This window comes from Phaseolus vulgaris, chromosome 11, assembly GCF_051622355.1.
Source record: "Phaseolus vulgaris cultivar YP4 chromosome 11, ASM5162235v1, whole genome shotgun sequence".
NCBI classification, from domain to species: Eukaryota; Viridiplantae; Streptophyta; class Magnoliopsida; order Fabales; family Fabaceae; genus Phaseolus; species Phaseolus vulgaris.
Window position 1 is genome coordinate 12,514,424 of NC_143508.1, and position 25,584 is coordinate 12,540,007.

Here is a 25,584-nt window from a genome sequence, read left to right on the forward strand (position 1 = left end):
GGGCCGATCGCCACCCAAGGACCCAGCTCCTTTCGATATCCAACCCGCCACTCAACGAAAGAAACTTGTCCTCAAAAGGCCCAAGAGGAAAGCTCCCCAGGTAGTCCACGAGGAGGAGGAGGAAGACGACGAGGCCACTGAAGATGGCCTTGTCACGAAGAGGAAGAGGGTGGCACTTTCTTCACCACCTGCACCACCCCCTCTTCCCACCTCAACGCCGCCATCCACGCCTGCTCCACCCCCAACAATGCCATCTCCACCAGCTCCTGCTTCCCAGTCCAAGCCATTCCATTGGCAACTGCACCACCCGCGGTTGAGGCCGCCGAAGACAATTTCTTGGAGGACCCCCCGAGCGCCTCCACACCGTATGTATCAGCTGGAGGGGGTCCTCCTTCAAACACTTCAGCCGCAGACATTGCTCCGATCGGGGATGAGGTTGCCCATACCTCTCCAATCCTGATTACCGAATCCCCGACGTCGCCAACACGCCCAGAAGTGCCTATTGAAGAGCCAACTAAAGAAAGTGGCGACGAAAACCAACAACAGGCCAACCCATCGCCTCTCCAAGCAGCAAACCTCCCTCTTGAGGTCACGAGAATGTGGGAGCCTTTGTCTGCTAAGCTGAAGATGATAGCAGAAGACATCCCCGCCATCATAACTAGAGCTGTGCAGAGCTCCACCAGGAAGCTCCAGGACGACCTCTTCAACCTTAAAACTGAGAACAGCACCATGAAGGTTGAGGTGGAGAAGTTGTCCTTCAATCTGACGCTCGCGGAGATTGAACACTCCCGAGTAGAAGATGCGATGAGCACCGAGCTCCGATTGGCGCGCAAGGAGGCCACTGAACTCCGCCATAAGGTACAACAACTGGCTCAAGAAAAGATCGAACTAGAGAGTAAGATTGTGCTTTATCGCGTTAAGGTGGCTGACTTGGAAGCTTCGATAAAAACTGATGCCGCCAAGGTGAAGAAACTAGAGCAGAGGTCTGCTGATCGGGAGATCTTCCTTGGTAAGGTGGAGAAGGCGAGGGACGACGCCATTGCTGAGCTTGCCGAGGCCAACAAAGAGAAAGGGAAGATCACTGCTGAACTGGGCCAAGTGCAAGCGGAATCCAAGAAGGTTGTTGAAGACCTTCTCCAAGCTCAAGAGATCAACGAAAAACTCAAGAAGCAAATCGAAGAGCTGGAGCAGCAGAATAAGGGGCTGAAGGAACAAACTGAAGGACTCCAGAAGCAGATTGAAGATCTTAACATGAGTTCTGCCCAAATTCTGGCTGCTGGATTCGCTGCTGCACGGGAACAGTTTGCATGCTTGTTCCTCGATCTGGATCTCAGCATGGTGTCTTTGAACAACGAGGTGGTGGATGGTAAGGTGGTTCCTGTCGAAGACTGATCAATTTCCCCTCATCCACCACCTTTATGCTTTTTCGTTGTATGCTGTTGTAATGAACTTTCTTCTTTTTCTATACATGTGCTTTGAACTGTTATTTACTTTAATGAAATTGCCTTTGTATTTCTTTCTGCAATTTCTTTGCCTGCTTCAACTTTCCTTGCACAATTTTACTTCAGCAAAAATAACTTAGTAATTTTGTAGGCCCGATCTTGCACTTAACTGTTTCGAACCATTTCAACTTCAAGCAATAATCACTTTCACAGCTCGTAATCTTAAGGCAATTAACCTTAACGTAAAATCACTCTTCAAGCAACGAACTTCAACTCAACCACTGGCTTAAAACATTTCTTCACCCGATCTGCTCCATCAGCATGGGTTTTTAACTTTCTCGCCGCTGCTTGAACTTTTCCTGGTCGCCAAAGACTCTTGGCGATATCAGCTTCTTTCTGGCTTCATGCTTTGGCCATTGTTCTTTTATCTGGGGGTAGAGGCGCCTTTCGAATCCTTCTCTACCCTCTTGAACTTCAGAATAAAAGACCGGGTGGCTAGGCGTTCTCTTCGAACCTACCTTAGCCACCTTCCAAACTTCCTCCACCCTTAACACCGTACCTGAACTCGTTCGAGACGAGAAGGATTTTATCTTGCCTGAACTCGCTCATAGGCGAGAAGGTCTTTTACTTGCCTGAACTCGCTCATAGGCGAGAAGGTCTTTTACTTGCCTCTACATTGCCCCGGGGGTTACATCTTCTCGCCCCCAGAAACACTGAGGACTTTTCACTGGTGCCTCTACATTGCCCCAGGGGTTACATCTCCTCGCCCCCAGAAACACTGAGGACTTTTCGCTCTTCCTCGCCTGCACTCGCTCGACGGCGAGGAGGTCTTTAACTCGCCTCAGGACGCGCAAGGGCGTTGAGGTCTTTTAGCTGGTGCCTCCGACCGCCGAAAGACGATGAGGACTTTAACTTTAACTTGTGCCTCCAATCGCCGAAAGACGATGAGGACTTAAAACTTTCAACTGGTGCCTCCGATCGCCGAAAGACGATGAGGACTTAAAACTTTTAACTGGTGACTCCGATCGCCGAAAGACGATGAGGGCTTAAAACTTTTAACTGGTGCCTCCGATCGCCGAAAGACGATGAGGACTTAAAACTTTTTAGAAAGCATGTAACATATCTTTAACTTGCCTTAAGCCACATACAAGTGACAAGGTCTTTCTTCAAAACTTTCTGAAAACAACAGGCACGCAATCTAAAACAACTTGTACTTCGAAAACTTCTCTTTATTGGGTGGCCTCATTAAAAACCCTCCTTAGGGAAAAAAGAGTGCCCTCTTCAAACTGTTTTAACAGAGACATTGTAATATAACTTCGCGTTTGTCTTTACTTACAAGGCTTCTTAACTGCAATACAACTTCAGGTGCGTGGCATTCCAAGTGCGAGGAATCGCCCCTCCTTCCAATGTCTCTAAGCGGTAGGAGCCGTTCCCGAACGCCTCGGTTATTCTGAACGACCCTGTCCACTTGGGCGACAGTTTATTCTCCATCTCGTACTGGTGGGCTTTCCTCATCACCAGGTCGCCTTCTCTAAACTGTCTTGGCATCACCTTCGAGTTGTATCTTCGTTCAACCCTTCTCTTCACTGCTTCAGCCTTCAATCTCGCCTCTTCCCTGACTTCATCCAGTAGATCCAGGTTCAGCCTTCTCTCTTCATTCGAGTCTTCCTCTACAAAGTTCTGGAATCTCGGCGAGCTCTCCTGGATCTCTACTGGAATCATTGCATCACACCCATAGACCAAGCTGAATGGGGTCTCATGGGTTCCTGACTGCTCGGTGGTGTGGTACGCCCAGACTATACGGGGTACCTCCTCAGCCCAGCTTCCTTTGGCTTTCTCTAGTCTTCTTTTCAAACCTCTCAGCAACACCCGATTAGCTGACTCCACCTGGCCATTCGTCTGAGGGTGCTCGACGGATGCAAACACTTGTTGAATTCCCACCCCTTCGCACAGCTTCTTCAACAAGTGGCTTGCAAACTGAGTCCCATTGTCTGACACCAGGCGCTTGGGCACTCCAAACCGGCACACAATATTCTTCCACACGAAACCTTCGATCTTGTGTGCGGTGATCTGGGCCACTGGCTCTGCTTCGATCCACTTGGTGAAATACTCAATCGCCACCACCAAGTACTTCATCTGCCTGATCGCCAGCGGGAAAGGTCCCAGGATGTCGATTCCCCAAGTATGAAACGGCCAAGGGCTGTAGATCGACTTCAACTCTTCGGGAGGCGCCTTGTGCCAATCGGCGTGCTGTTGCCATTGTTTGCAACATTGGGCATACTTCTTGCAGTCTTCTCTCATCGATGGCCAGTAATACCCTGCACGGAGAGTCCTTGCGGCCAGAGCTCGACCCCCGACGTGGCTCCCGCATATACCCTCGTGGAGCTCTGCCATGATTCTCGTGCACTTCTCGCCATGTACGATTTCCAGGAGTGGGTGAGTGAATCCAAACCTGTACAGATCGCCATCAATCAACGTGTACTTGCTAGAATTTTTCTTTACCTTCCTAGCCTCTGTCGGATCCAGTGGGAGAAGGCCATCTGCCAGGCATCGCTTGTACTGTGTTATCCAGGTGTCTGGCTCATGGATCGCGCAGACCTGCGTCATGTTCACCTTCTCTCCTCGACATGCTCTAATTCTCGGCGATCTCAACGTTTCCTGCGTCAGGGACTTATGACTTCTCGCTGCTTTCTCCGTCAACTTGCTTATCTGAAGAACCAGGTGATCTGCCACAAATGCTCTCGGCGTCTTCAGAGTTTCTTGAATCACCGTCCTCTGCCTACCCCCCTTGCCTGAGCTGGCGAGCTTAGCTAGCAAGTCAGCTCGGGCATTCTGCTCTCTGGGCACATGCACTACTTCAAAGGAGGCAAAGGAACTCTTCAATTCCTGCACATACTCCAAGTAAGCCGCCATTTGTGGATCTTTAGCCTGGAACTCGTCTGTTACTTGCCCTGTGACTAGCAGCGAGTCGCTCTTGGCCATTAACACCCTGGCTCCCATCTCCTTGGCCAGCAAAATCCCAGCGATCAGCGCCTCATATTCTGCTTGATTGTTACTGGCTTTGAAGGCAAATCTCAAAGATTGTTCGATCAGCACGCCGTTGGGTCCTTCCAAAATGACTCCAGCACCGCTGCCCTGCTGGTTCGATGATCCATCCACCGAGAGTACCCAACGGAAGTCGTCCCCTTCAACTCGCGTCGCCTCAGATGAGAGCTCAACCACGAAATCTGCAAAGATTTGCCCCTTGATCGGGCCTCGAGGCTCATATTTAGTATCAAACTCTGACAATTCTACTGCCCATTTCACCATCCTTCCTGCAACGTCAGGCTTCTTCAAGACCTTCTGGATGGGCAGGTCAGTCATCACCAGAATGGTGAAGCTATGGAAATAGTGGCGCAACCTCCTCGCCGAAAATACCACAGCCAGCGCAGCCTTTTCCAGGGCCTGATATCTCGTTTCGGGGCCCTGCAACACCTTACTCACAAAATAAATAGGCTTTTGAGCCTGATCTTGATCCTGGGCGAGCACCGCACTCACGGCCCTCTCAGTTACAGCAAAATACAACCTGAGAGGGGTTCCCAACAGCGGTTTGCACAAGACCGGCGGGCTCGCCAGATATTCCTTCAGCTTGACAAAGGCTTCCTCGCACTCCTTCGTCCACGCAAACTTGTTATTGCGCCTCAAGCACTGGAAATAGGGATAGCCCTTTTCTCCGCTAGCTGACACAAAGCGAGACAGGGCTGCCATCCGACCTATTAGCTGTTGAACCTCCTTCACCGTGGCTGGGCTCCTCATCGCCAGGATGGCGGCACACTTATCAGGGTTGGCCTCTATGCCTCTTTCAGTCAAGAGGAAACCCAAAAACTTTCCAGCCTCCACGCCGAAAATGCATTTCTCTGGATTAAGCTTTAATCTGAACTTGGCGATCGTCGTGAACAATTCTTCCAAGTCTGCAACGTGCTTGCTCTTTTCCGGCGAGGTCACGACCATATCATCAACGTACGCTTGCACGTTCCTTCCCAGCATCGGTGCAAGTACTCGATCCATCAGCCTCTGGTATGTGGCCCCCGCGTTCTTCAGCCCAAACGGCATCACCTTGTAGCAGTAGCACGATCTCTCCGTCATGAAGGCTGTCTTCTCTTCATCCATGGGATGCATCTTAATCTGATTATACCCCGAGAAGGCATCCAGGAAGCTCAACAGCTTACACCCTACAGCACTATCCACCAGGGCGTCTATGCTTGGTAAAGGATACGAATCCTTTGGGCAAGCCTTGTTTAGGTCAGTGAAATCGACGCACATGCGCTATTTCCCGTTACTCTTCTTCACCAGCACGACATTGCCAACCATTCAGGATACTGAACTTCCCTGATGTGGCCTGCAGCGAGGAGTTTCTGTGTTTCGTCCCTGATCGCCTGCCTCCTCTCTTCGTTGAACTTTCTTCTTCTTTGCCGCACTGGTCTTACCAAGTTGTCCATCGCCAGATGATGGCACAGGAAGTCGGGATCGATCCCGGGCATGTCCGAAGCGGACCATGCAAACGCGTCCAGATGCCGCTCAATCACCTTGGCGATCTGGTCCTGGAGCTCAACCTCCAGGGATCTTCCTAGCTTGAAGATCTTTCCCCCGATTTCTCTCTCGAGCCACTGCTCGACGGGTTTTGGTCTGGTTTCTCTGGCGATCACCGCCCTGGCGATTCCCAGTTCTCTCGCTTCCTCAGGGCGATTCCTTACCTCTTCCTCCTCCAGACCAGCATTCCCCTCCCCCAGCTCTGCGTCCACCATCTCCACGTCCCTTCCGGCGATCTCTTCTGTTACCGTCGATTTGGGCCTCACACCAGGAGGCAGGGTGGTTGTTACGTAACTCACCGATCTCTTGTTTTTCAGGCTATTCTCATAGCACTTCTTTGCTTCCTTCTAATCGGATTTGATTGTGATGACCACCCCCTCCATGGACGGCAACTTCACCTTCATGTGCCGGGTCGATGGTATGGCACCTATCCTGTTGAACGTGGGTCTTCCCAACAGGATGTTGTACGCTGAAGGAGCGTTTACAACGAGGTATTTGATTTTTTCCGTTCTTGAACCCGCCACGTCTGTAAACGTTGTCCTTAACTCTATGTACCCCTCTGACCTCCACTTGGTCACCAGCGAACCCATACAAACACCCTCCATAGGGCCTCAGCTGGTCAAGGGGCAGCTCCAACTGCGTGAAAGTCGGCCAGAACATCACATCTGCCGAGCTTCCTTGGTCCACCAGCACCCTGTGGACCTTCCTTCCTGCTGTTATCAACGAAATTACTATGGGATCGTTGTCATGAGGCACAACATCCCGGAGATCTTGCTTGGTGAATGTAATATCCACTTCTGGCGAGTGGTCTTCAAACATATCCACCGTCATCACAGCCCTAGCGTACTTCTTCCTCTGTGATGCGGTGCATCCACCGCCTGAGAAACCCCCTGCGATGGTGTGGATTTCTCCGTGCGTAGGCATCTCGTGCTGCTGAGCCTCAGCACCTGCTGGTTGGGAGCTCGACGTGCCCCCCGTCCTTCTGTCCAACAAATAATCATTCAGGAACCCGCTCTTAACCAGATCGTCGAGCTGGTATCCTAATGCTAAGCACGAGTCCACTGTATGGCCAAAGCCTTGGTGAAACTCACACCGGGCGTCTGGCTTTGGTCCCAGCACCTTGTCGCCCACCCTCTCTGGCGCTTTCAACCTAGCGGATATGTTGGGAATGACGATCAGATCCGCCAATCCCATGACAAACTTGTGCTTAGGCGGGCGATTGTATTCCCGGCGTGCTGGTTGCTGGCGTCCTTGGCCCCTACCCTTGTTCTTCCTTGGATCATAAGGATGGCGAGTCCTCTGATCCCTCCTGGCCGCCGCTGTCTCCAGCACCCTCTGCGGCTGGATCCTGGTCTGGGCGCGTGGCCTAGCGGGTGCCACGCTTCCTCTCTTCTCGGCGACCTCGCTCTCGTCGGCGATGTGGGCCACCGCAAGTCGCCTAACCTCAGCAAACGTGGCGGGGTGTGCCCTGATCAACGCCTCGCAGAACGGTCCCGACAACACGCCCTTCTTGAATGCATAGACCAGCATTTCTTCATCTTTGGCCGGCGATCGGACCATCTGCGCCCCAAAGCGATTCAGGTAGTCTCTGAGGGACTCTCCCTGATATTGCCTTATATCAAACAAATCATAAGACACCCTGGGCGGTGCCTTATTCACAATGTACTGCTCGACGAAAATCTTCGAGAACTGTTGAAAACTGGTTATGTGACCGTTAGGCAGGCTCACAAACCATTCCAGCGCCGTTCCCTGGAGCGTGCTCACGAACATCTTGCAATACACGGCGTCTAATCCCCCCGACAGCATCATCTGCGTATGGAACGTGGTGAGATGAGCCTCAGGATCCTCCACGCCGGTGAAAACAGCCTTAACAGGGACCACACTTGCAGGAATAGGCGTGTCAGTAATCGCCTGAACAAAAGGCATAGGAAAAACACGAGGTGGCGACGACGGCGCAACCTCTTCAGCAGTAGAACGCTCTTGCTGCTCCTGAAGAGCTTGACGCAGCTCCTCAGTCATCTTGCTAAGCTCCTCATTCCTGGCGCGAGAGGCGACCAGGTCCTCATGCATTCTCGCCTGTTCTACGCGCGAGGCTTCCACAGTTGCCTGCAATGAACGCATCATCTCTGCCATCTGCTCCATGGTCATGGCGGCGGCGCCTTCAGCAGCGACGGGCGCAACCGGACATGAACGATTGCTTCTCATTTTTCTCATGAAACTTAGCGAATCACAGAATGCAGCGAACAACACCTACTTCAGCTACGATCGATTCAGCGATCAATCGGGAAAACTGCGCGTAACTCTGCAAAAACTCAAGAGCACCGCGAACCTTCAAAGAAACCAAACGAGCGAAAGAACTCAAACTCCACCAAACAAATCGCACGTAAACAGCAGAAAACTTCACTTCACCGAACAAAAATCCAAACGAACGGTGGAAAGTGCGAAAACACCGAACAAATCTCAAGCAAACAGCGAACGATGGTTGCACCAGCACACAACCACGCAGAAAACTTCGAAAACCTCCAAGAACTCACGCTGTGGATGGGAACAGGTTTTACACGGCCCCACGGTGGGCGCCTGATGATCCTGCCTGTTGACCAAAACGTTGGAACCTGCCTCGTCAAAGGATCGACTCGTGCACCGCTTCGAACCTCCGTCCTTCTTCAAGATCCACCTCAAGAACCTGCAAAAGAACAGAGCGGCGCCGCTGCGGCCGATCGCACTCCAACGCCCAAGTCAGTGACCGAACCACCGAATACTAAGAGCAAGAACACTCAAGAAAATCTCAAGGAACCGTGCAATGTTCTCTCTCACAGTAAGCTCTAGAACTCGCAAGCGTAAAGAGTATAATCTGAACGTGCGCGTACCTCAGAAAGTTCGTTGAGAACTCTTATATACCTGGTTACTTTCTCTCTCCTAGCAGTTACAGACCTGGACACGTGGCTCGCATCCAGTCGTACACGTGCCATCATCTGGAGCCTCCTTGACTTGGGCGCTGCTTCTGACTCTCTTTTTGGCTAAGTTATTTATGCATGGTACTGCCCAGTGCATAGCTAACTTGGGAGTGCGATATCTGTTGGAACTGGCGAGTTAGGGTGCCTTCGTACACCTTCCCTGTGGTCTCGCCGGCCGCCTTCATAATCTGCTTCACCTTCATCTCTGGCGATGTGCTTGCTCTGGCGATCTCCAATCGCTTGGTCGCCTGAGTTTACATCTGGCGACTTTACCTTCTACTGGGCGATCGCCTGGTATGCTGAAGATCGGAACACGCCAACTTAACAACTAGCGACTTCACGAGCCCCCCGACTTCCTCCTCTTCTGCCGACCTGGCGCCTTGTCAACACGCCTATACTGTTGCTTGGTGCCACGTCATCACTTCCGACTACCAGGACGGTACAGGTTGGTTCGTGTGTTAGCTGAAAACTAACCACTCTGTCAACTGTTTAGTAATTTGTCTCATCTGCATTTCTAAATTTCTGATTACTGCTTCATTATTCTTTTGATTAGCTAGAGAGGCTTGCATAAAATTTTCCAAGGTTTCCTTAATTTGCTTAGTCTTTCTTGAACTGAAGGATATAGTGGTGGTTGTTGTTGTTAAAAGGGGCCTTGCTTGCTAGATGGACCAACATCTTGTTTCCACCTAAAATTTTGATTCTGATGGCTTCTTCAACCTTTAGGATAATTTTTATTGTTGGAGAAACCACCTTGCCTTCCCTGGTTACTCATATAATTTACTTCCCCTTCAGATGAATTATTTTGATAAGAACAATGATCATTGGGATCATCACCTCCACAAAAATCACACTGTATTGGTTGAGTTTGACTCTGAGAAGACTTCACAACTTGTAATTGTTGTGGCAATTTAGACCTTTGTGCAGTTAATGCCTCAAGCTGCTCTGTCGAAATTTTATTCTGAGCCAGAATTGCATATGAAATATTTAGCTCTAACAACTCTTTCTTCTAGGCACCTTGTTTATCATGTTAGGCTTAATGCATCAATAATTTTTGTAACCATCGTGTCACCAATTGCAACGTCTAGAAGCATTTTGGTATTAGATCTGAGGCCATTATGAAAGATATTCAATTTTGCAATATCTTTAAACCCATGATTTGGGTATTTTCTCAGCTTCACTTTGAATGTCTCCCATGTTTCATAGAAGGCTTCATTTTATCCTTGTCTGAACATAGAAATATTAGACTTTGCTTTGATATAGTCGGATAATGGAAAAAATGTTTGTAAATTTTTTTCCACTACATCTTTCCAATTGGTGAAACTTTGATTTGGATGTGATTTTAGTCATTTCTTAACTTTTCCTACTAATGAGAAAGGAAACAAACCCAGATAAAAAAGATTCAATATCACATGATTGAAAGCCCATTGTGCCCATGAATTCATAGAATGTAGACAAATGTGAATATGGATCCTCATGGTTCATTACTGTAAATTAATGGGTACTGATCAGACTGAGGAATGCAGGTTTCATCTCCAAGGCCTTAGTGGTAGTAGGATATGTAGCACAGACATTGACACGGACAATGATAAGACACAGACACGAATATGGAGATACGTATAATCTCTAAAATGTAGGACATGAGGACACAAATCTATATATTATATAAATTGACAATAAAGATTTATGTGCACAAGTATGTTTTAGATTTTTGTTGGAGTAGATAGATGTTTTTCATGTCTGGTTCAAAAGGATCTGTTCCTTATTTTTATAATCATAATAAAAATGTATATAATAAGTTTGAGTTTTTAGAAAATTAATGTATTTCTTTTTTTTTTAAATTGTGTTAGAACCGTGCTAGAATTGTCAGAAATCAAAACAAATATTTTTTGCATTGGACACTTCACCGATACGTGTCGTACGAATGTCGATGTCCAATACGTGTCTCTGACACAGACACGCCATTTAATCTTCAAGTGTTCTTTTAGACTGTGGTGGTTGCTCTTCAACCATATTGCTCTCTTCCTGAAAAATTTCAATATGAAGGATAGAAGTGGTTGAAGATTCTTTTCTAATTTCTCCTTGTTTTTCTTTTCTCGTTTTCAACCTAATCTTCTGAGTTGCATTTTCAATCTTTGATTCAAATTACAATTGGTCTTCGGAAACCTTTCCTCTTAATATCATATAAGACAATTCACTCAAGAATTAACAAAAGGAGTAAGTAGTTGTAATGAGATTACAAAATTTAAAACAAATCTAAAAATATAATAAGAAAATAAAAAATATAAAACAATAAAAAAATTAAAATATTCACAATATTTAGGAATTCGTACACTAGAAATAAAATTGTTCCTTAGCACCCGACGTAAAAAACTTGATGAATATTTTACGGTAAGTGTACCGAGTCAGAAGTAATAAATTGTCCCTAAGGACGAATATCAAATCCACAAGGAACAATTCTAAAATCTCAAGTATAATATTCACTAAATGTAAAAATGTGTAAAAGTTTGTTGGAAAGGTTGTTTGTATCATGAATTTGTAAGAAATTAAATAAAAGCAAAGTAAATAATTTGGATGAGTCAATTGGGAAATTGGAATTGGAGATCATCCTTTTGACTTGTGTGTATTTTTTAATGAATAAAAACATATAACATTCCATCTTGATTGACATCGATGCACATATAAAAATCATTCATATCAATTCCTAGCATACAAAATTATTAAGATGGTCTCCTAAATATCGATTCCTTGGATATTTATAAAAAATTCCATATCATTATGAACAAATGTTATAAAGCAATTAACATTTCAAATGTATTCCTAGCATTCAAATATGTTTAGCATTATCCTCCCAACCGCATTACAATTCACTCAATGGTGTTTTCCTCTCAATCTTGCACACCTAGGTTTATGCCTAAAGCCTCCTATTTAACCTATATGACTTGAGTTAAGTGAATTCTTGCTCGAGTGACTAAAACGTCGAAACACCCAACGTTCATAGAGCAAATCTCGCTCAAGCGAGAATGAGCTCGCTCAAGCAAGAATGAGCTCGCTTGAACGAGATGCCCAGATGATGAGGTGGGCTTGTGTGAGCTTGGTGCGTGCTTGGCCTTCCAACTTTCCCTTTATAGCTTATGTTATTCTCCTTTTGCCCAATCATCTCTATTCTCCCCTAAAGTTATGAAATTAGCACAACATTTGGGAATAAATTGTTCTTATTCAAATAAAAAACACAAAATATGTAAAAATGTATAAATTCGTACATTGGAGGTTATTTTATACCTATTTTAGCAATTAATACTCATAAGTGCCTATATTTTTAATATGAAATATTACTAAAATTTGACACTTGTCATTAAACGAAATATTACTTGCTTATAAGAGTTTAATAAGAAAAAACTCAACTTCACCGGAGTTAACTTTCTTAAGAGAGCATTGGGCGAGTTCTTCTAAAGTGATCTTGCTTGAATGTGTTTGGGTGTGTTTCCAATGTTCCAACTTTGTCTTTTTATCTTGTCTTTAACTTGTCCATTCTTCTTTAGCCCTTTTATCTCAATTTTCCTATAAAATATGAAATTAATCTAAATTTGGGAAAAAATTGTTCACATTCATATTATAATCCAAAAATATGTAAAATGGTTCAAATTCCTGAATTAGAGGTTGAATTATTACTATTTTATCAATTAAAATTCATATGTGCTTATCATTTTTATATGAAATATTACTAAATTATGACACTTATCAGAGGGATGTGAGGTCATGCTCTGAGCCCAATGGTATGGGTTCGGTTAATCTCTAGGATATGTTTTGGAATCAATTTCTTCTTCAAACTTATCAGCCTCATTGACTTATATATGAGGCTAGGGGGTTGTGAGGTCATGGATTAAGCCCAATAATAGGGTGAAGACGATCTTGATGTCGATCTCTGGAAACAATGAAAAATCCATACTCAATGATGTTAGATCTTTAGATTTAGATATTGTAGTTACCTTAGGTTGCCAAGCTCTATCAAGACATTTCAAAATCTTGATGTTTAGCTCTTCCTTTTCAAAGGTCTTGTCAAGGCTCATGAGATGATTGATGATGTGCGTGAATCTTTTCTGGACTTCAGCAATTGTCTCACCCTTGAGCATTCTGAACATTTCATACTCTTGGATTAAAGTATGCTTTCTAGCTCTCTTCACCTCATTGGTACCTTTATGAGTTACCTCCAAGGTGTCCCACATTTCCTTTGCTGATTTGCATTGAGAGACCCTGAAAAACTCATCTGAATTCAAGGCAGAGGTTATTATGGTTTTAGCAATGCAATCAAATTTGGCCTTCTTGCTTTCAGAACCAGTCCATTGAGACCAAGGCTTTTCAATGGAAGATCCATCTTTTTCAAATTTTGGGACAAAAGGACCATTTTCAATTGCATCCCAAATACCTTTGTCAAGTGATTCCACAAAGATTTTCATTCTGACTTTCCAAAATTGGTAGTTCAAACCAAAAAACAGATGTGGTCTGTTGATTGAAGCACCTTCCCCAAAAGGTAGTCTATCAGCCATTAAAAAACAGTTTTAGGATCACACTTGAATAAATTTCAAGAGACAAACTCTTGATGCCAATTGTCAGAATTCAGTTTGCCAAAACACAAAGCAAATAAGCACAGCACCAGAAAAACAATCGGTTGTTTCGCAGAAACAATTGGTTGTTTATATCAGTTCACAAATATAAAAACTGAATTTAAAGAGATTAAGGATAAAGAGAATGCACACAGAGGTTTATACTGGTTCACTCAAAACCCAGAGCTACATCCAGTCTTCCCAGAAACCATTGGGGAATCCACTGAGCAATCAACCCAAATCACTTACAACACAACCAAAGAAGTGACCTTGATCCCTTCAAGACACACACTTCCTTTGGTCCAGCACAACACCACTAAGAATGATGATCTTGATCCCCTCAAGAACACAACACTTCTCAGCAATACACACAAAGTTTCTTTTAAAAGTACAAATGATTACACTTGTTACAGAACAAATCTGAAATCAATACAAGATGAAAATCCTATCTCACACTCTTTCATCAATGCAATCTCTAGGCAAATCTCAACTTTTCAAAATCTCATTCAGTGAAAAAATCAAATATGTTTTTCTGTATTTAATCAAAGTTGTTTGTTGCATAATCTTAACAAACTATTAATTGCATTTAAAGATTGGTCAAAACATTAAAAACTGGAGTGTAAACAGTTAGAAAATCATTCAATGCTCAGTCAAAGCACAAAACAGTTTTCTGTTATGGTCCCAAAACAAACAATCGGCTGTTTCCACGAATCAATCGGTTGTTTTGGTTTGACAGCAAGTCAACCATTTAAAAACAGTTTTCAACCTTTCTAAAAACATCTAAGTTATAAAACAATCGGTTGTTTCGACAAAACAACAGGTTGTTTTTCACTTAGTTTGAAAAACACTTTTCTTTTAAAAGGTTTGAGAATACTTATGCTTTGGATTCAATCAAGAGTGAATATATACAATTTATCTACCCCAAATCCTATCTAAAGACAGCTCAACAACAACAAGCACATCCAGCCTTTCATCAACCTTCAAAGGGTTTGGATTCTTCAAAGCTTGAACACACTTGGTTCAATAGTAGCATCTTCTGGGAGGGGTTTGTGAGAAGAGGTAATGTGAGTGAGAAGAGTTCACAGTAATGAGAGTGAGAAGAGTTAGGGTTCACAATTTATGTGAGAGGGATAAGAGAGAGAGTTTTGAAAGAGGGCTCAATGTGAATTTTTCAAAGGGTCAAAGAATACAATGTGGAAAAATAATTTTTTGGAAAAATAGGAATTATATGGAGGGAACGAAAACGAGAGAGAGTGTATATTTCATAAAACGACAATTCTAAATGACACATTTTGAATGAAAAATGTGACACTTATTAACCTATTCTTTTATACGGATAATTGTGAAAGTTTTTAATAACCACCATATTAAAATTGTCACAATTACAATTTTTTTTAATGTGTTTTCTTACAATTTACTCATTATTCATAACTTTTAAATTAATATAACATCATTCAATTTTATAACATCATATCATAACCTTGACAATTAAACTAAACAATGATTTAAGACTTGAAAATGTCACTTGAGACACACGTTTAGGTGAGACCCAAATAGAAAAATAAGAGTTTTTTTTCTATCTTATTCTCACATTAGTGAAACTATCTCTTTTGAGTGAAAAAAAAATAACAAAAACAAACAAAAAAATTAAAATACTTCTAAAATGTAAAAAAAAAACATATCCTAACAATTTCAACTTCTTTAACAAGTTTAAAATGCTAAAATATAACAATCTATTGCTCATATATCATTTTCCAATGACTTTAACTCAAAATGGTCATTCAAAGCTTAAATTGCATTCAATTTCATTAAATTTGCAATTCAGTACATATCTGAGTTCAAGAAAACTACAATCTAATTATCTTAACAAATTTCAGAGTCAATTAAAAGTGACTGCTTATTTCAACATGCGCAAAGTTTCAGCCAACAAATCATAACTATCCATCATTCAAATCATGCCCAGAAGGGTCATAAATAAACTCCCTAATTTCACGAATAAACCTAATAATCTAAATTCATATTGAACTAAATTTTCAAATCTAACTCATTAACAATAATTCTCTTGTAGTTAATTGCGCAAGAAAACTAATACTCTAACCATTAGATGTATACTGGACACAAATTCTTAATTCTATTGTATTTCCTATGTTATGTAATTTAATATTAATAAATTTAATGGTTAATAAAATTTAATTACATTATTTTTTATAAAGTCCTAAAATCTAATTTAAATTTGTCGGAGCCTTTGGGATGTTATTACAAAGAAACCATTTTACATTACATTTAGTTATCAACTTTAGAATATAATTTGTTGGTAACTAAAACTTTGCTAGCTAATTAGATACCAATTTATAAATTATTTATTAATAATAGAAATTACTTTTGATAATAATTTTTTTTTAAAATAATATCTAATTTAGTTAATATAGTGACTAATTATTTTTTGTCTCTAAAATTAATCTTTATTTAATGATTTTCGTGTATTATATATTTTGATAATATTTTGTATATTATTTATTTTTATAAATGAATTTTACATAATTGTATATTTGATATTTGCATAAGTTGTAAGTCTAATTAAAAATTGTATGTATAGAGAAAAATTAATAAAGCTGGAATTTTTTTAAAAACTACCTAACTTTGTATCGCAATTATGATTACATCAATATAGATAATTTCATATAAATAGGTCTTTAAGTTTTTGTTATTCTATAACAGTGGAAAAGAAACTAACATCAATGTAAATTATTATGCAACTTTTTTTATTTAATATAGAATGTATGACTTAGTATATCTTTCTTAACTAAAGTACATCTTATATGAATTAATTTACATATAAAGTTTACACTTTTTATATTACCTATATTTATGTCAATTCTTTGAGGTTTAAAATGACATAAAATACACTACCTATAGTAGTGCATGTTCATAATGTCATTTAAACTTGAAAACAATGATATTATATGTTTCAATTCATCTATAAATACTAAATTTGATATATTTTTATGTTCACAAAATATTAGTTTAATTCACAATTCAATATTGAATTTCATTTGTTGAAAGTTAATTAACACGCGCATAAGTTAGCAAGAACATCTAAATTTTATGCTTACACTTGTTTGCATCAATGATAAAATGAGTTAAATATCTTACAGTAAAAACATAAATAAAAGGAAAATGTATACAAGAAAAAGATATAAAAAGTAATCGCCAAGGAGAATTGAAAAAAAAAAACTAATTAAAACATATTAAAAACTAAAAAATAATTGTAATTTTTAAAACTTACCCTGAAATTCATTCTCAGCACATCTATGAATAGTGTTTATTTGAGAAAATGTTTTCTTCAATTTCTTGTTTTCACTTTCAATTACAAACTTTTATATCTTAGATATTAATCTATTTTTTGCTTTCAATATTTGTATAGAAAATAGGGAAAATAAAATTTCCAGAGGTTTATGTACAAATTTAAAAATGGAAAATAAAATATAATGATTTTTTTATTAAAATACAAATAAAAATCATATTATCGTAACAATTGGATACTTGCTTCTTTAAGATGGGAAGGAAATAAGGGACAACAGTTATCTGGTGTTGTTAGATAATCAAAATATCTCTATCTTTTTTCATATAAAAGGATAAAGTTAACAATATTTTGATCATTTTATATAATTTTTCTCTTCATTCTTTATCACAGTGAAAATAGAACAATTATCATATTTTGAACATTATATGTATTAAGATTTTTGTTGAACACAAAAAAGTGATTTTCCTTGTATTTAGATTTTGTTGTACCCAAAAGAATTAATATATAAGCTTTTATATTTTCAATTTCTTTTTTTCTATGTCCACTAACACATATTATTCTATGGTTATCAATTTTATGATCTGTATGATATTTAGAAAAAAAAAACTTCTATTTGTTGTGTTTAAGAGAAACAAGAAAGGAAGAGAAAATGAAGTGGGAGAAATGGGCCAACCTATGTTTTTGAAGATAAGCCGACATACAATGGCTATTGGACTTTGGGGAGTTTAGAGAAGGTATTTCTTCTTGAACTCCCGAAATTTGTAACCGTAACTCCTATAATTTTATTTTATGTTTAATAAAGGTTTAGAACAAACTTTCCATAATTTTTAGAGTAGGATTTCCGGAACAAACACTTTAAAAGTATTTTTTTTAGAAAAAAAAAATTGGAATAATTTTTTGAATATATAAGATGTTTTTTATAATGAGCTTTTTTGAAACAAGTTCTTTATAATAAATTTTTCAGAACATATAAAATGTTCTTAAATCAAATAAATTTTCAGAACAAGCTTTATCGAGTATATATAATATCTTTTAAAATAATTTTCTTTTTTTTTCTTCTTTCTCTCAAAAAGTGTGGTAATAATGGATAACGGTGTAGTTGACGGTGCAACAGTAACGTTGTGTAGATAGGGAGGTATTTTAGTCTTCTTCTTTTAGTATGGAGGTATAATTAGTAATTACGGGGATGCAGGGAGAAAAACCTTGAAGAATGGCCTTTTAGTATGAAATTTTAATGATATAAAGATTTTACTAGTGTCGTGACATACAAAATGCGTCAGTCGTGATAATAGCAAACAATACTTTAAATTTTGAGGTCTTCAAAAACTAGTTAGTTGAAAGTTAAGAAATTAGTTAGTAGTTTAAAATTTGGGGCTGAAAATTGTTTCACTAATTTATTATATTACGAGGTGGATTTTAAACCTAACTCAACTCCATAAAATCGACTCATGGGATGAGGTTTGTATCCACTTATATACAATGAAATATTATCATCTCTAGTCGATGTAGGATCTCCAACAGCTCATGCGTGAGACAACATATTATGGGTGGTCCGATAACGGCCCGATAGCAGGTGGCATGATAGGCCCAACAAACACTCGCTGAGATAAACTTTAAATGGCTCTAATACCATATTACGAAGCCTAACTCAACCCCATAAAACCGGCTCATGGGGTGAGGTTTGCACCCACTTGTATACAATGAAATATTATCATCTCTAGTCGACGTGAGATCTCTAACATATTAAATTTTTTATATTACGTAAAGTTATTTGTTAAAGCCACAACTATAGCATAGACACTAACACGAATACTGATATCATACGGACACGGAGATACATATAATCTCTAAAATGTAAGATACGGAGACACGGAGATACATATAATCTCTAAAATGTAAGATACAGAGACACGGATTTATATATTATATAATTATGAATTATATAAATTGACAATAAAGATTTATGTGTACAAATATATTTCAGTTTTTTTTAGCAGAAAGATGTTTCTCATTGCTAGTTCAAAATGATTTGTTCCTTATTTTTATAATCATGATAAAAATTATAAAATAAATTTGAGTTTTTTGGAAAATTAATGTATTTCTCATTTGTAAAATTATGTTAGAATCGTGCTAGAATTGTCAGAAATCCAACAAATATTTTTTGAATTAAACATTTCACCAATACGTGTTCTACAAGTGTTGTATGAGTATCAGTGTCGGAGTACGTGTGTCCGACACGGACACACCATTTAAGAGGCATCTCTACTAAAAAAAATACATTTTTACTTTGATAAATAATAAACTAAAATGTGAAAAATAAAAATAAAAAGATTTGCATATATCCTTCTCCATCTATAAAATTTATAAAATTAACTTTTCTTAATTAAATACTTTTAGACACTAAAAATCATCTTTACAAGTTACTATTAATAAAACCATAATTAAATTTAAACATAATGTTCAACACCAGTGCGTTGTTTAATAGTGACTTAATGTTCGTTCAATGTCTTATTATTCATTATATATAGTATTACTCCCTTGGAAATATAAATCCCATATAATATATCTCTCACAATTAACATTCTTCATTCATATATTAACTTGTTTTTAACGTTACACAATACATTTAATTTATCAAAAATAAATCATTGAAACAAAGAAATGTAGAGTGAGCTCAACATTAAAAATTAAAGAGTTATGAAGTTTTCATAGCTAAGTTATGGGATGCTGCTTGAGCAAATCTTATAGCATTTGAGCATCTTAGAGGTAAAATAATTGATTTAATATCTTTCTTGTTCAAACTATAAGCATGATTTAAGTGTTAAGGAACATTGGTCAAATAACCAATTGGAAGCTAGAGTGATGAGTTTCTTGTAATCGCTTCAATATCATCTTCACGGCAACATGTCAATTGAATAATATTTAAACACCAATAAACATAAAACCCTATTAAACTAAAAATTCAGAAAAATTCTTAACTTTTAAATGATCTTCTATTAAATACCTAAGTCAAAATAAACCTACTTTCAGTTTAATTAATTTCTCAACGCTCAAACTATACAACCATACATACAAATCATTATATAAAGCTTTCATATATATGGAGGAGTGTGTTGGGTTGAAACTGGTCAGATTGATCAAGTTTGTCACTCTTAATTATTTTTTTTATAGAGAATTTAAAGTTGTTAGCTAAAATTATTAATATATTTGTATAGAAAGCATGGCTGTAATAGACTTTGTTTTAAAATGTTTAGCCTAATTTTAGTTGTGTATCATACCATATTTCATGGATTATTTATGACGAAATTATTGATAGTTGTGTGTTTGATGTTTTATTTCAAAAGGTGATGTTCTATGTATATATGTAATAAGTATATTTGGGTGACACAATAGAGACGCTAAACGATACTAGTCATTGTAACATAATTAATTCAACACTTAATTATATTTTATACCATAAAAACTTTAACTAAGGGTAGTCTAGTGCCTCTAGATTGTAGTAGAACGATTCAATGCATTCATAAAGGAGGAAAATTGTTTGATTAATTCCCAACATTGATATTAAATCTTGCTCATTAACACAGCTTCTAGCCCATCTAACTCTATATTGAGGGAACTGTTAATAATGGTGAAGATATGATGGTAGAGCCCCCAACAAAGAACCAATAACTAGGACAATGACCAGAAGAATACAAGAAAAATGGGACTCACTGAATTGTGTTTCTGCTTAAGAATATGCAAGAAAAATATTCACAACTTAAAAAAGTGATTTCTATTTGTAGGTGTCACTATGAGTGTATCGGAGGGAAAGAGAAAAGTATAGGCACGCGAAAGCAAAAGAATTATTATTATATGAAAAAGGATGATTTACAAAAGAGAATGTAGAAGTTTTATATGTTGAAGATGGATGAAGCCTCTTCTCTACCTAGTGTTAGTTTGTGTTTGATGTAGAAAATAGCTAATTTGTTGTAAAGTTTGTAATAGGTTTAGATGATCTTGTATGTAGGCTTGTAATTGTGTAAGGTTGCCTTTTGCTACATGATCTATCCTAGATGCCTAACCAAGCCTAGATCAAGCACATGATGTGGTTAAATGGTTTTTGAAAAGCTTTTAAAAGTGCTCTTAAAAGATTTAAATCAGTACAAAAATAAATCTGTTTTATGGAGAAAGAATCGATTTATTTCTTCTCTATTAAAAAGGCTTTTCTAAAATTCTGTTGGGACATCACAGGTAAAGCTTAGTTCGTTATTTCAGTTAAGCTGAGCTGTCCTGTTTGTTATCTTTTAATCTGTTTCTCTGTGAAAGAACAGGTTTATTCTTTGGTCTGCTGAAAGGTTTTTCGCAAGTTAGTTAGGGCACCAAAGGTACAACTCAGACAGTTATTTCAGTTAGCTGAGTTGGCAGTTTTCACAAAATAAATCTGTTAAGTTCAAAACTGAATCTGTTGTTTTCATAACAGCTTTTCAACTGTTTTTTTGAAAAGTAGTTAGAAATTGTTTTCTATATAAAGAAAAGCCTCTCTCACATGAAAGGGTGCTGAACAATTACGTTTTTGACAGAGATAAAATATTTTCAATGTGAAAAGACGGATTGAAAGATTTTTGAAAGGTTTTCCAAAGGGATTTTCAAGTGTGCTTGTTCTAGGAAACCTTTGATCTTGGTGAAGGTGCTGGTGCAGTTCTGCAGCAAATTGAACTACTGGTTTTGAGTTCTAGCATCTTCTTTTCAGGTGTAATCCTTCCTTTATTCTGGTTTGTAAAGGTGTAAGTGTTAGTCACTCCTTGATAGGGTTTCTTGGAGTGCAAGGTGTGCTGAAATAGGGTTTTTCAGCATTGGTTGTATTGTTCTTGTAGTGTTCAAGAACTGTTGTGATTGTAAGTGATTGGTACTGTTTTTAGTGAATTCCACCTTGGGGTAAGGTGAAACTGGACGTAGCTCTGTATGAGTGAACCAGTATAAAAACTTGTGTGCCTTTTCTTCTCATCCCTGCACTCATTTCTGGTTTTGCTTAATTCTGTCAAGAACTAAATCTGTTCGTTTGAAATTGAATCTGTTAATTTTGGGTTTAAGTAAAAATTGTTCTTCCTGATTTGTTAAATCTCTCTAATCACAAACAAGGCAGATGTATATGATGGTTTAAGTGATCTATGAACAAACAGTCTATTCATTAAAATATGAGAAAGAGTCATTCTCCTTAAAACCTTGTGTTGAGTGAATTTGTTTGATTTCTAAGGATAGTTGTATCTTTCATCCTCATAATATCCAGCTGATCTGATTCTGTTATAATTCTCTGTTGATCACAATTTTATATTGAACAAATTCAAATTGTGCTAGACTGCTATGAAGAATCAATCTGTTTCATGTAAAAACAATCTGTTCTTTTTGCCTCTGATATACTGAAAATTGTGTGTTCTTGCGAAAATTTTATAAGCTCAATTCACCCCTCCCCTCTTGAACTTAGACACTAATAGACCCAACAATTGGTATCAAGAGCTAGGGCTTGTATTTTGCTCAAGTGTATGCATGATGTCTGAGTTTAAAATGCCTTTTGCTGAAGGTGCGTCTATTAATAGACCTCCTATGTTTGGTGGTATTAACTATGCTTTCTAGAAAATCAGGATGAAGATCTTTATGGAGTCTATTGACATGGGAATCTGGGATGCAGTGGTCAGTGGACCTTTTATACCTATGCAGGTTGTCAAAGATGAAATAATAAAGAAGCCTTGGTCTGAATGGAGTGAAACCGAGAAGAAGAAGGCCCAATATGACTCCTTAGCCAAGAATATCATCACCTCTGCACTGAATAAGGATGAGTTCTTTAGAGTCTCTCAATGTAACTCAGCTAAGGAGATGTGGGATGTACTAGAGGTGACTCATGAAGGAACTGATGATGTGAAACGGGCAAGGAAGCACTCACTAATTCAGGAGTACGAGCTGTTTAGAATGCAATCAGAAGAAAGTATTGCAGATGTGCAGAAACGATTTACACACATTGTAAATCACCTCACTGGCCTTGGTAAAGTCTTTGACAAGGAAGAACTTAACATAAAGGTGCTAAAATGTCTTGATAGGAGCTGACAGCCTAAGGTAACAACAATATTAGAATCCAGAGATTTATCCAAGATGTCCACTGCTGCACTTTTTGGAAAGCTGATAGAACATGAAATAGAGCTGAAAAGATTGAAAGAACAAGAAACTGTGGAGAAGAAGGCCAAAGGAATTGCTCTGAAAACTACCATGGAACATGATACAAGTGAGGAAGAAGTTGATCCTGAACATGATGAGATCGTGAGTCTGCTCACCAGAAAATTCAGCAGGTTTCTTAGAAAGAAAAACCGTGACAGAACTCAGCAAAGAAAGAGGTATTCCAAACAACCTAATGATTCAAATTCTTCCAATTACCTGTGCTTTGGATGTGGTAAACCAGGTCATATAAAAGCTGATTGTCCAAACAATCAAAGTAAAGAAAAATCAACAAGCAAGAGGAGTGACAAAGGCAAAGGTAGAAGAGCATACATCTCATGGGAAGAAAATGAAGTATCCTCATCTAGTAATTCCTCAACTGAAAGTGAAGAAGCAAATATGTGCTTCATGGTGAATGATGAAGGATCCAACTCTGACTCAGTAAGTGATTTTTCCACTGATTTTGAAAACTATGATCAGCTGTTAATAGCTTTTAAGGAAACACATGATGAAGCAAACAGGTTGGCTATAATGTGCAACAGATTGAATAGAGTAAATAGGGTACTTCAACCTAAGGTCAAAGCTCTTGAAGAAGAATTGCACAAAGCTAAAACTGAATTGGTTAGCCTTGAATTAACATGTTTGCATGCATCAATTAAAACTTGTGATAATTGTAAGAAGCTGGAAAAACAGGTTGAATATTTGTTAAAAACACTTTCAAATTTCACTAAAGGAAGAGAAAATCTTGAAATCTTATTAGGTTCACAAAATGCTGTTTTAAATAAAAATGGTCTAGGATATAATTCTGGAATGAAAGGTAATGTGAAAAAGCTGTCCAGTTTCTTTTTTCCTTCCAAAACAGGTTTTTCCTCTTTTAGTTATTCAAAAACAATGCATACTGCAACATGCTTTTATTGTATGAAGTCTGGTCATGTATCTAGAACATGTAAAGCTAGGAGGTACCTTGTTCCTAAAGGATTGGCCAAATGGCTTCCTAAGGAAAGGTATTAATCATGTTGGACCCTAGACTAAAGGGGTACCATATGTGCTAAATCTGTTTTATTGCAGAAAAACAGCAGGAAAAACCAGTGGTACCTAGACAGTGGCTGCTCAAAGCACATGACTGGTGATGTGACTCAGTTTATAAATCTGAAACTCAAAGATGAAGGGCATGTCACATATGGGGACAACAATAGAGGAAAAATTCTTGGAAGAGGAGATGTTGGTACAAAAGACTCAACCACTATTGAGAATGTACTGTATGTTGAAGGGCTAAAACATAGTCTTCTAAGCATTAGTCAGCTGTGTGACAAGGGATACAAGGTCAACTTCGAAGCCAATACTTGTACAATTTCAAATGAAATTTCTGGTAAGGTGTTGTTCACTAGAAAAAGGGTAAACAACATCTATCTCTTAGATATCATAAAGAGCTGTTCTGAAAATGAGTGTTTGTTATCTAAGAATGATGAATCATGGCTGTGGCATAGGAGGCTAGCTCATATTCACACAAATCACTTGAATAAGCTAAAGTCTAAGGAACTTGTTTCTGGTTTACCAAACATAAAATTTCAAAATAACAGATTGTGTGATGCCTGTGTAAAGGGAAAACAGATTAGAACTACCTTTAAATCAAAAGATATTGTTTCCACAAATAAAGCTTTGGATGTTTTGCATATGGACTTGTTTGGACCATCTAGGACTGCTAGCTTAGCTGGAAATTACTATGCTTTGGTGATTGTTGATGACTTTTCAAGATTTACATGGACCTTGTTTCTTGCTTCTAAAAATGATGCATATAAAGCCTTTAAGAAACTAGCTAAGGTTCTGCATAATGAAAATGAAAATAGGATAAAACAGATTCATAGTGATCATGGGGGAGAATTTCAAAATGCAAAGTTTGATAAATATTGTGCAAAACATGGGATCATACATAGTTATTCTGCTCCTAGGACACCCCAACAAAATGGTGCTGTTGAAAGAAAGAATAGATCACTAGAAGAGTTAGCTAGGACTATGCTAAATGAATCTGGTTTACCTAAATATTTTTGGGCTGATGCTGTATACACTGCTTCTTATGTGCTAACAGAACACTGATTAGACCAATTCTTAAGAAAACTCCCTATGAACTGTATAAAGGAAGAAAACCTAGCATTAGTCATCTTAGGGTATTTGGCTGCAAATGTTTTGTTTTAAATAATGGTAAAGATAATCTGGGGAAATTTGATCCTAAATCAGATGAAGGAATACATATTGGTTATGCTATAAATGGTCATGCTTATAGAGTGTATAACAAAAGATTGCTTGCAGTTGAAAAATCTATACATATTGTGTTTGATGAAACAGATTTTTCTGTGCCCAAATCTGTTCTGGATGAATCTGGTATGGATGATTTAAGAACCATTCTGCAAAAGAATCAATCCAGTAAGCTTGATGCAACTAATTCAAATTCTATCAAAGAATCTACTGTGAATGCAGGATTGCCTAAAGAATGGAAGACTCCAAGGGATCTCACTCTTGACAATGTAATTGGT

The 25,584-nt window shown here is 38.8% G+C and overlaps 1 pseudogene; it reads left to right on the forward strand.

Moving 5' to 3' along the window:
• Positions 1-10,111: 10,111 nt before the first annotated feature.
• LOC137811617 (small nucleolar RNA R71) lies at positions 10,112-10,217 on the forward strand (annotated as a pseudogene).
• Positions 10,218-25,584: the final 15,367 nt, after the last annotated feature.